Raw genomic sequence first — 11,355 nt, 5'->3', positions numbered from 1 at the left:
TTTTACTGTTCCCATCTGATCACTGAAAACTGTGTTGTATTTCTTCAGCAAGTGTTCCAGTGTTTGGTCTGTGCCTTTCTCTTTGGACTGGAACGTGTGGAGCATTTTCAAGTCACACCAGTTCAGCTTTATTTTTGAAAGCCATTCCCTGCCAAATAATGGGGGGCCAGTTCCAGACACCACATACAGCTGTAACTGCTGTGTTTGCCCCCCATACCGCACTCTGACCTGCAACGCCCCCATTGGGCTCAATCTCTCTCCTGAGTAGGTCTTCAGCAACACATTTGTGTTCTTCAGCTTGATAGCCTTGAAGTGCTCATTGTAGACAGTAGTGGAAATTATAGACACTGCAGATCCTGTGTCCGGCTCCATTTTGAGGGGTTTGCCTTCGATATCTTGTGTCACCCATATTGTGCTACTGCTGGGAGAAGTCACTGTGTTTAACTCCATTGTACCAATTAATCGTTCATCTGAATCACTGCCAATGTTCCCTGCTAGTGCATTCACAGACCCTTTAATTTTTTCAGTTTTCCTGTTGTGACTGAATTTTGCTCTGCATGCTCTTTGAATGTGCCCCCTTCTACTGCATTTGTGACAAATTTCGTCTTTAAAACGGCAGTCCTCTGCTCTGTGACCATCTCTGTCAAACCTGTTGCATTTTTCGGCCACACGGGGCGCTGTCGGCTGCGTGAAAACTTATGCAGAGAAGTTTGAGAAAGGTCAGTAATTCTTTTACTTTGCAACTCAACTGCATCTTTAGTCGCGATTTCCATTGTCACAGCAATTTCAACAGGCTTTGCAAACATGAGATCTGATTCTGTGAGCAAACGTTTCTGAATGTGTTCATGTTTCAGTCCACAAACAAATCTATCCCTTAATATGTCATTTAGGTTCTCTCCAAACTGGCAATGTTCCGACAGTTTCTTCAACTCTGCTACATATGTACTAACACCCTCCCCCTCATTCTTATCTCTCTTGTGGAAACGAAAACGTTCCGCGATGAGGAGTGGTTTAGGTGATAGGTGATTTTGCAATATCTCCACAATCTCTGTGAATGTTTTATTGGAGGGCTTCAGAGGGGCAGTCAGATCTCTTAGCAAACTGTACGTTTTTGGGCCAATTAAACTCAACAACGCTGGCACTGTCTTTTTATCAGCAATGTCGTTTGCAATGAAGTACTGTTCCAGTCGTTCAATGTAACTTGCCCAGTTTTCTTGCGTGTCATCAAACACTTCTATTTCCCCGATGCTAGCCATTCTCTTTACCTCCGGCTCCACGGGTCTTTGATCTGCCGCCTCGTTCTCGTCAGCTCTCCCCTCGTCTTCACTGCTTGCTAGCTGTTGTGCTACAGGGTCAAAATCTTCCTCTCTTCCTACGAGCTCCATCTGTATTCGTGATGCACACTGCAGGTAATCATCCTCGTCGCCATTGTAGTGTCTTAAAACTTAGTACTTATTTATATAATAAGAAAGACTCTGAAGACAAGCAATTGAACTGGAGCTTCACATTTACTCAAACGAGTTAGTACCAGAATAACATAGAACAATACTGCGCATGACCAAGGGTGCTCCATCCTTAAAGGGGACATCAGTAATTAACAGAACATAACAGGTACTTTGTATTTTACTTTTTCAATCATCAAGCAGCAGCTTGAACTTAACATGAAAAGTAACTATTGTTTCATTCAAATTATTGTTGTTGCATAATTATGTTATTTATGCCATGCATAGAGGTAGCATAGAATTTGCCAATCAAATCATCTCAATCGCTCCAATCAATCCAGATGAAAGGGACCAGTCTGAGGTGGATTATGAAGCTGGCTTCCCCCCTCCACTTTAGATCCCTTGGGGTCATGTGCAGCACTGTACAATATTGCTGCTAAGCTGCTTACTGTTAGAGACCTGTGGAGCAGGCCTGAAAAGCACAAGAAGATTTGACACTATCTACAGCGGCATCAAACATGTATTAATGACATAATCACAGGGCTCTTTGACGATTGGATTGGCCTCAAATGAAAGCACTCTTTAAAGCCTTGTTGTTGTGTTTTTTATCAAACAAAAGCTGAAAGCGTTAGTGCTGACCAGTTTTATTTATTACTAGGGTCTTTCATTTAAAGTTCTGCCTCTGCTACCTTTGAGGAAAATGTGTATACTTTCTACATGCTGTGTCTCAACACACTTGCCTCATTTCTAATCATTTACAGATGTATTTGGCTTCACAATACATTGTACCAATAACAACACAATCCCTATATCATTTGGCTAATTGAGCTCAATTACTTAACAACTTGAGTTCAATTACTTAACAACTTGTTTTATGTTGCCAACAGTTTGACATCAGAGTGAATAGGGATGGGTGGATTTCATTAAAGCCAATTCTCCTCTCCTTTTCCCTAGTGGCTCTTCCCCTCCTTGCTTTAAACCCTGTGATGTTGTCATAATGGGTTCAAGGTAAAATCACAAAGAAAGGACAGTGAGTGCACTTGCATAAATTTGCTTCTTCAGAGCATAGCCAGAAACAAATAGGCTTATGCAGACCCTTGACCAAATGCCCTCCATCTTTCAAATGAATACACATGCTATCACTCTCATCCTTTCTGTCCCAAAATGGCCTTTACCATAAAATACCCAAAGATGACTTTTTGGGTCAGGACCTTCCAAATAAAGGAAGCATCTTGTTATAGAAAAGCCTTACACGGAGCCCAAACCGGCTGCGCGCGTGCGCTATCGTGCATACATTTATTTTGTCCCCCTACACGACACGATCACAACACGCAGGTTAAAATAGCAAAACAAACTCTGAACCAATGACATTAATTTGGGGACAGGTCGAAAAGCATTAAACATGTCAAATTCGATCCCTAGTCATTTTTATTTAAACAAAATATTTTTCCCCTTTTTTCTCACCAATTTCATAGTATCCAATTGGTAGTAGTTACAGTCTTGTCTCATCGCTGCAACTCCCATACGGACTCGGGAGAAGCGAAGGTCAAGAGCCATGCGTCCTCCGAAACACAACCCAAACAAGCCGCACTGCTTCTTGACACAATGCACATCCAACCCGGAAGCCAGCCGCACCAATGTGTCCGATGAAACACCGTACACCTGGCGACCTGGTCAGCGTGCACTGCGCTCGGCCCGCCACAGGAGTCGCTAGTGCGCAATGAGACAAGGATATCCCTGCCGGCCAAACCCTCCCTAACCCGGGCGACGCTGGGCGGCCAATTGTGCGTTGCCCCATGGACCTCCTGGTCATTGCCTGCAGCAACAGAGCCTGGGCTTGAACCCAGAATCTCTGGTGGCACAGCTAGCACAACTTATTGTGGGAAGCTTGTGGAAGGCTACACGAAATGTTTGACCTAAATGAAACAATTTAAAGGCAATGCTACCAAATACTAATTGAGTTTATGCAAACTTCTGACCCACTGGGAATGTGATGAAAGAAATAAAAGCTGAAATAAATAATTCTCTCAACAACCAACCAAGCCACTGCCTGTTCCCTCCGCCACCATCCATAAGATGAGGTCAGTATAGGTGCATCAAAGCTGGGACCGAGAGACTGAAAAACAGCTACTATCTCAAGGCCATCAGACTGTTAAACAGCCATCACTAACACAGAGAGGCTGCTGCCTACATACAGACTTGAAATCATTGGCCACTTTAATAAATGGAACACGAGTCACTTTAATAATGCCACTTTAAGAATGTTTAAATATCTTGCATTACTCATCTCATATGTACAGTGGCAAGAAAAAGTATGTGAACCCTTTGGAATTACCTGGTTTTCTGCATAAAATAGTCATACAATTTAATTTGATCTTCATCTAGGTCACAACAATAGACAAGCAAAGTCTGCTTAAACTAATAAAACACAAACAATTATACATTTTGGTCTCTTTAGTGAACACACTGTGTAAACATTCACATTGCACGGTAGGGAAAGTACGTGAACCCTTGGATTTATCTGGTTGACCCTTTGGCAGCAATAACCTCAACCAAACATTTTCTGTAGTTGAGGATCAGACCTGCACAACGGTCAGGAGGGATTTTGGTCCATTCCTCTTTACAAAACTGTCAGTCCAGCAATATTCTTGGGATGTCTGGTGTGAACTGCTCTCTTGGGGTCATGCTCCCATCTCAATCGGGTTGAGGTCAGGACTCTGACTGGGCCACTCCAGAAGGTGTATTTTCTTCTGTTGAAGCCATTCTGTTGTTGATTTGTTTTGGGTCGTTGTCCTGTTGCATCACCCAACTTCTGTTGAGCTTCAATTGGTGGACAGATAGCCTAACATTCTCCTGCAAAATGTCTTGATAAACTTGGGAATTATTTTTTCTGTCGATAATAGCAAGCTGTCCAGGCCCTGAGACAGCAAAGCAGCCCCAAAACGTACCATGATGCTCCCTCCACCATACTTTACAGTTGGGATGAGGTTTTGATGTAGGTGTGCTGTGCCTTTTTTTCTCCACACACAGTGTTGTGTGTTCCTTCCAAACAACTCAAACTGTAGTTGAATCTGTCCACAGAACATTTTGCCAGTAGCACTGTCAAACATCCCGGTGCACTTTTGCAAACGTCAGATGGGCAGCAATGTTTTTTGTGGACAGCAGTGGCTTCTTCCGTGGTTTCCTCCCATGAACACCATTCTTGTTTAGTGTTTTATGTGTCGTAGACTCATCAACAGAGATGTTAGCATTATGTAAGTCTTTAACTGACACTCTAGGATTCTTCTTAACCTCATTGGGCATTCTGTGCTGTGGTCTTGCAGTCATCTTTGCAGGATGGCCACTCCTAGGGAGAGTAGCAACAGTGTTGAACTTTCTCCATTTAAAGACAATTTGTCTTACCGTGGACCAATGAACATCAAGGCTTTATGAGATACTTTTGTAACCCTTTCCAGCTTTATGCAAGTCAACTATTCTTAATCGTAGGTTTTTTGATATCTCTTTTGTTTGAGGCATGGTTCACATCAGGAATGCTTCTTGTGAATAGCAAACTCAAATTGTGTTTGTTTTTATAGGGCAAGGCAGCTCTAACCAACATCTCCAATCTTCTCATTGATCGGACTCCAGGTTAGCTGACTCCTGACTCTAATTAGCTTTTGGAGAAGTCATTAGCCTAGAGGTTCACATACTTTTTCTAACCTACACTGTGAATGTTTAAATGATGTATTCAATATAGACAAGAAAAATACAATCATTTGTGTGTTATTAGTTTAAGCACACTATGTTTGTCTATTGTTGTGACTTAGATGAAGATCAGACCAAATTTGATGACCAATTTATGCAGAAATCCAGGTCATTCCAAAGGGTTCAGATACTTTTTCTTGCCACTGTATATACTGTATTTTATACCATCTTTTGCATATTGCCTTTGCCACTCTGTCATTGTTCATCCATATATTTATATGTATATATTCTTATTCCATTCCTTAACTTAGATTTGTGTGTATTGGGTAGTTGTTGTGGAATTGTTAGATTACATGTTAGAAATTGCTGCATTGTCGAAACTAGAAGCACAAGCATTTCGCTACACTCGCAATAACAGCTGCTAACCATATGTACGTTACCAATTAAATTTGATTTTGATTTAGCTACATCGCTACATGGATAAACAGTAGTGTGTAGTTCTAGTAGTTCGCTACACCGCTACATGGTAAAACAGTACTGTGTAGTTCCAGTAGTTAGCAACACACCTACACATGGCTAAAAGGTTCTTATCTATTGAAAACACTACAAAGATTTTAATTTAGTTTAACTACCACCAAGCTACTGTAAAATGTAGTTTAATTACTAGTCGGACTACATATAGTTCACGACTCCCCAACACTGTTAACGCTATGGCTAAGTTAGCACTTAACGAATACCAACCGTCCACGCTTTTGGTAAAGTTTGTAGCATGTTAGCCTTCGAAGCCAAATTCACTGCAGTATGTATCTACATCGAGTATGTGCAGTTCTCTATATGCTATCATTATATGTCTGGAAAATCCTTGAAAAGTGGTTGGTCATGCTGGGAGCAGAGTCACAGCCAGGTGTTACCTCTTCACACATGTTTAGTGACAAGCCTCCTGGTGTCACCTGCTGTTTCCCACACTCACCCCCGATCCCGATTCAGCTATTCTTTGACAGATCCTGGAATCCTCAGGGTGGAAAATATGCTGTGGCACACATTAAAGAGAGATGTAGTTGGCAGCTGGGATAGCAACACATTAAAGAGAGATGTAGTTGGCAGCTGGGATAGCAACACATTAAAGAGAGATGTAGTTGGCAGCTGGGATAGCAACACATTAAAGAGAGATGTAGTTGGCAGCTGGGATAGCAACACATTAAAGAGAGATGTAGTTGGCAGCTGGGATAGCAACACATTAAAGAGAGATGTAGTTGGCAGCTGGGATAGCAACACATTAAAGAGAGATGTAGTTGGCAGCTGGGATAGCAACACATTAAAGAGAGATGTAGTTGGCAGCTGGGATAGCAACACATTAAAGAGAGATGTAGTTGGCAGCTGGGATAGCAACACATTAAAGAGAGATGTAGTTGGCAGCTGGGATAGCAACACATTAAAGAGAGATGTAGTTGGCAGCTGGGATAGCAACACATTAAAGAGAGATGTAGTTGGCAGCTGGGATAGCAACACATTAAAGAGAGATGTAGTTGGCAGCTGGGATAGCAACACATTAAAGAGAGATGTAGTTGGCAGCTGGGATAGCAACAGAGTTCAAGAAGATTTTCAGAATCTCTACCGCATCAGAGGCTTTCTTTCCGCATTTAATGTCTGTCTTAAATAAAGAGTGAATAATCACAAGCCCTCTCAGATGTAATGTGTTTATAACATGTTTATATTAATAAATAGCTGATGGTACGAGTTGATGGCGGATAGATCATGAGTTAATTCAGTATACTTTGATCCACCACAGCATTGCAGGTACAGATAAGTACTTCAAAAGGAATTTTGAAATATTCAGCCATATTCATCCTTTTCAAATATCCACTTTAGAACAAGATGGTTCATTTTAAGCTTGATTTCATGTATCATACCTCTATTCACAGATTGCTTTCATCACAAACAAAAAGCTCCAAATAGAAACATTGATGTATGATCCATAAAGGTGCATTCGAAAAAGATTCACAAACAAAAGACGAAGAGGGGGGCAGGAAACAACATCCATTCTTACCAGCGAGGGGCTCAGGGTAATAGCTTGTTGTCAGTTCCTAATGCCATCCTTCCTCCCGCTTCCAGCTGTGGAGTTTGTCCCCATATCCTGTTCCACATCAATGAGGGTTGTGTAATTAGACCAAAGTTGTCCAAACTATTATTACTGCGGCCTCTTCTGTGGGTGGGGGTAATTACGAGGCCTGAGCGGTACACTGGAGAGCAACAATCAAAGACATGCAAATGAGCCGGAGCGAATGCATTAGCTAGTTTCCTACATCAAGACTGGTTGGTTGGATTGGATCAGCTGACATCGACTCAATGGGTAAGAGTGTTGCCATGACACCCAAAATGCTGTTTTATTTTTTTGTATCTGTCTTGTGGCGACTCTAAATCTGATTAAATCATTTTCTAATGAGACAAAGCATACAGTGAGGGAAAAAGTATTTGATCCCTGCTGATTTTGTACGTTTGCCTACTGACAAAGAAATGATCAGTCTATAATTTTAATGGTAGGTTTATTTGAACAGTGAGAGACAGAATAACAACAAAAAAATCCAGAAAAACGCATGCCAAAAATGTTAGACATTGATTTGCATTTTAATGAGGTAAAGAAGCATTTGACCCCTCTGCAAAACATGACTTAGTACTTGGTGGCAAAACCCTTGTTGGCAATCTCAGAGGTCAGATGTTTCTTGTAGTTGGCCACCAGGTTTGTACACATCTCAGGAGGGATTTTGTCCCACTCCTCTTTGCAGATCTCCAAGTCATTAAGGTTTCGAGGGCTTTTGTTTGGCAACTCCAATCTTCAGCTCCCTCCACAGATTTTCTATGGGATTAAGGTCTGGAGGTCTTGAGATCATTGACAAGACCCTCCCGTGTAGTTCTGGGCTGATTCCTCACCGTTCTCATGATCATTGCAACTCCACGAGGTGAGATCTTGCATGGAGCCCCAGGCCGAGGGAGATTGACAGTTCTTTTGTGTTTCTTCCATTTGCGAATAATCGCACCAACTGTTGTCACCTTCTCACCAAGCTGCTTGGCGATGGTCTTGTAGCCCATTCCAGCCCTGTGTAGGTCTACAATCTTGTCCCTGACATCCTTGGAGAGCTCTTTGGTCTTGGCCATGGTGGAGAGTTTGGAATCTGATTGATTGATTGCTTCTGTGGACAGGTGTCTTTTGACACTTTAAGAGCACACTCTTAAAGGGATCACTCCTAATCTCAGCTCGTTACCTGTATAAAAGACACCTGAGAGACAGAAATGTTTCTGATTGAGAGGGGGTCAAACACTTATTTCCCTCATTAAAATGCAAATCAATTTATACAATTTTTGACATGTGTTTTTCTGGATTTTTTTTGTTGTTATTCTGTCTCTCACTGTTCAAATAAACCTACAATTAAAATTATAGACGGATCATTTCTTTGTCAGTGGGCAAATGTACAAAATCAGCAGGGGATCAAATAGTTTTTTCCCTCACTGTAAATAACAATAATGCTCACAAGAAAACGCTTGTCAAATTGGCTTGTCATCTCAGATCAGATTCGCATAGCTATATTTGACACTAGCAACATTCTCATAATCCAATAACATTCTTCCATATTGCGCTCCTCCAACATACTGTACACCCATTGTGTTAATATTCGTTGTATTGGTTCAGTCGGATCAGTCCACAGACTCTACTCTCTATTACTCTAGAGCAGTGTTAGAATGCTCCCCTGGTGCTAAATCAACATCAGTCTGGGGTCATCAAACTGTAAAGGGTGGCCATTGATTTATTCACTAAGCCTGTGAAATACGGGGCCTTTAATTCAAGTTCCCAACCGGTCCAGAGCAGATACATGGAGGGACAGAGTGGGATGAGGGATGAGGGATGGGATAGAGAGAGAGGAAGAAGAGAGAGAGCGAGGAAAGAGAGAGGAAGGAGTGAGAGAGATACTACTTTTATTATTAATGCCTTATTGCTGTTGGTCCCACCATTTTTTGTTATTTGTATACCTTGACAATATAAGTAACTTAACTTGCCTTGTTAATAAGGTCTACTGAATTGCATTGAAATTGAGAGGGGGGAAGAGAGAGAGAGAGAGAGAGAGAGAGAGAGAGAGAGAGAGAGAGGAAGGAGAGAGAGAGAGAGAGAGGGGTGAACTCCCATATCTACTGGGTGAAATTCCACAGTGTGCCATCACAGCAGCAAGATTTGTGACCTGTTGCCACGAGAAAAGGGCAACCAGTGAAGATCAAACACCATTGTAAAAAATACAACCCATATTTATGCTTATTTATTTTATCAATGTGTCCTTTAACCATTTTTACATTGTAAAAAACTGTATATATATAATATGACATTTGTAATGTCTTTATTGTTTTGAAACTTCTGTATGTGTAATGTTTACTGTTAATTTTTATTGTTTGTTTCACTTTATATATTCACTTTATATATTATCTACCTCACTTGCTTTGGCAATGTTAACACATGTTTCCCATGCCAATAAAGCCCTTGAATTGAATTGAATTGAATTGAGAGGTGACTAGCTAGTTAGGGAAAACAGGGAATAGAGGCAGGGTTGGCTAATATTGCGTTAGCAGGATTATAAATGGTTCGACATCCATTATTGAATATTAGAGAGCGATCTTTTCAGTAGTCTGCACAGGAATTAAATTAATACTGTACTGTCTAAACAAATGGTTGAGGGATTGTCCTTCAGAGGAGGATGTTTATGTGGAGAATAAGACAATTATCCACCACTTACTGCAGGCCAATACAGAGTTGACAGTATGTAAACTGGTTGCTTCAATAATCAGTTGTGTAAAGTACTTAAGTAAAAGATACTTTAAAGTACTACTTCAGTACATTTTTTTGGGGTATCTGTACTTTACTTTACAATTTATATTTTTACTTTTACTTTTACTTCACTACATTCCTAAAGAAAATAAATGTACTTTTTACTCCATATATTTTCCCCGATACCCAGAAGTACATTTTGAATGCATAGAAGGACAGAACAATAGTCCAACTCACACACTAATCAAGGGGACATCAATGGTCATCCCTACTGCCTCTGATCTGGCGGACTCATTAAACACAAATGCCTTATTTGTAAATGATGTCTAAGTGTTGGAGTACCCTGGCTATCCATACATTTTAAAAACAATAAAATCATGCTGTCTGGTTTGCTAAATATAAGAAACGTGAAATGATTTATACTTTTACTTTTGATACATAAGTATATTTAAAACTAAAACACTTTTAGACTTTTACTCAAGTAGTATTTCACTGGGTGATGACAATTGGGTTCTATTTCCACCACTTTCAATAATACACACTATCACACCAATGTGAAATTGATACCTATCTCAGTAGAAATACTACCTATTTTGTTTGAAATAGATCAGCATGGTATGCATAGAGGGGCTCAAAGAAAACTAGTTGTGGAAAACTGACATTTACAATACAATTAGCTGAATATACAGTGCCTTGCGAAAGTATTCGGCCCCCTTGAACTTTGCGACCTTTTGCCACATTTCAGGCTTCAAACATAAAGATATAAAACTGTATTTTTTTGTGAAGAATCAACAACAAGTGGGACACAATCATGAAGTGGAACGACATTTATTGGATATTTCAAACTTTTTTAACAAATCAAAAACTGAAAAATTGGGCGTGCAAAATTATTCAGCCCCCTTAAGTTAATACTTTGTAGCGCCACCTTTTGCTGCGATTACAGCTGTAAGTCGCTTGGGGTATGTCTCTATCAGTTTTGCACATCGAGAGACTGAAATGTTTTCCCATTCCTCCTTGCAAAACAGCTCGAGCTCAGTGAGGTTGGATGGAGAGCATTTGTGAACAGCAGTTTTCAGTTCTTTCCACAGATTCTCGATTGGATTCAGGTCTGGACTTTGACTTGGTCATTCTAACACCTGGATATGTTTATTTTTGAACCATTCCATTGTAGATTTTGCTTTATGTTTTGGATCATTGTCTTGTTGGAAGACAAATCTCTGTCCCAGTCTCAGGTCTTTTGCAGACTCCATCAGGTTTTCTTCCACAATGGTCCTGTATTTCGCTCCATCCATCTTCCCATCAATTTTAACCATCTTCCCTGTCCCTGCTGAAGAAAAGCAGACCCAAACCATGATGCTGCCACCACCATGTTTGACAGTGGGGATGGTGTGTTGCTTTTACGCCAAACATAACGTTTTGCAT

Source organism: Oncorhynchus clarkii, chromosome 7 (assembly GCF_045791955.1).
Source record: "Oncorhynchus clarkii lewisi isolate Uvic-CL-2024 chromosome 7, UVic_Ocla_1.0, whole genome shotgun sequence".
NCBI classification, from domain to species: domain Eukaryota; kingdom Metazoa; phylum Chordata; class Actinopteri; order Salmoniformes; family Salmonidae; genus Oncorhynchus; species Oncorhynchus clarkii.
The sequence above is the reverse complement of the archived record's forward strand: the minus strand, read 5'-3'. Positions refer to the sequence as shown.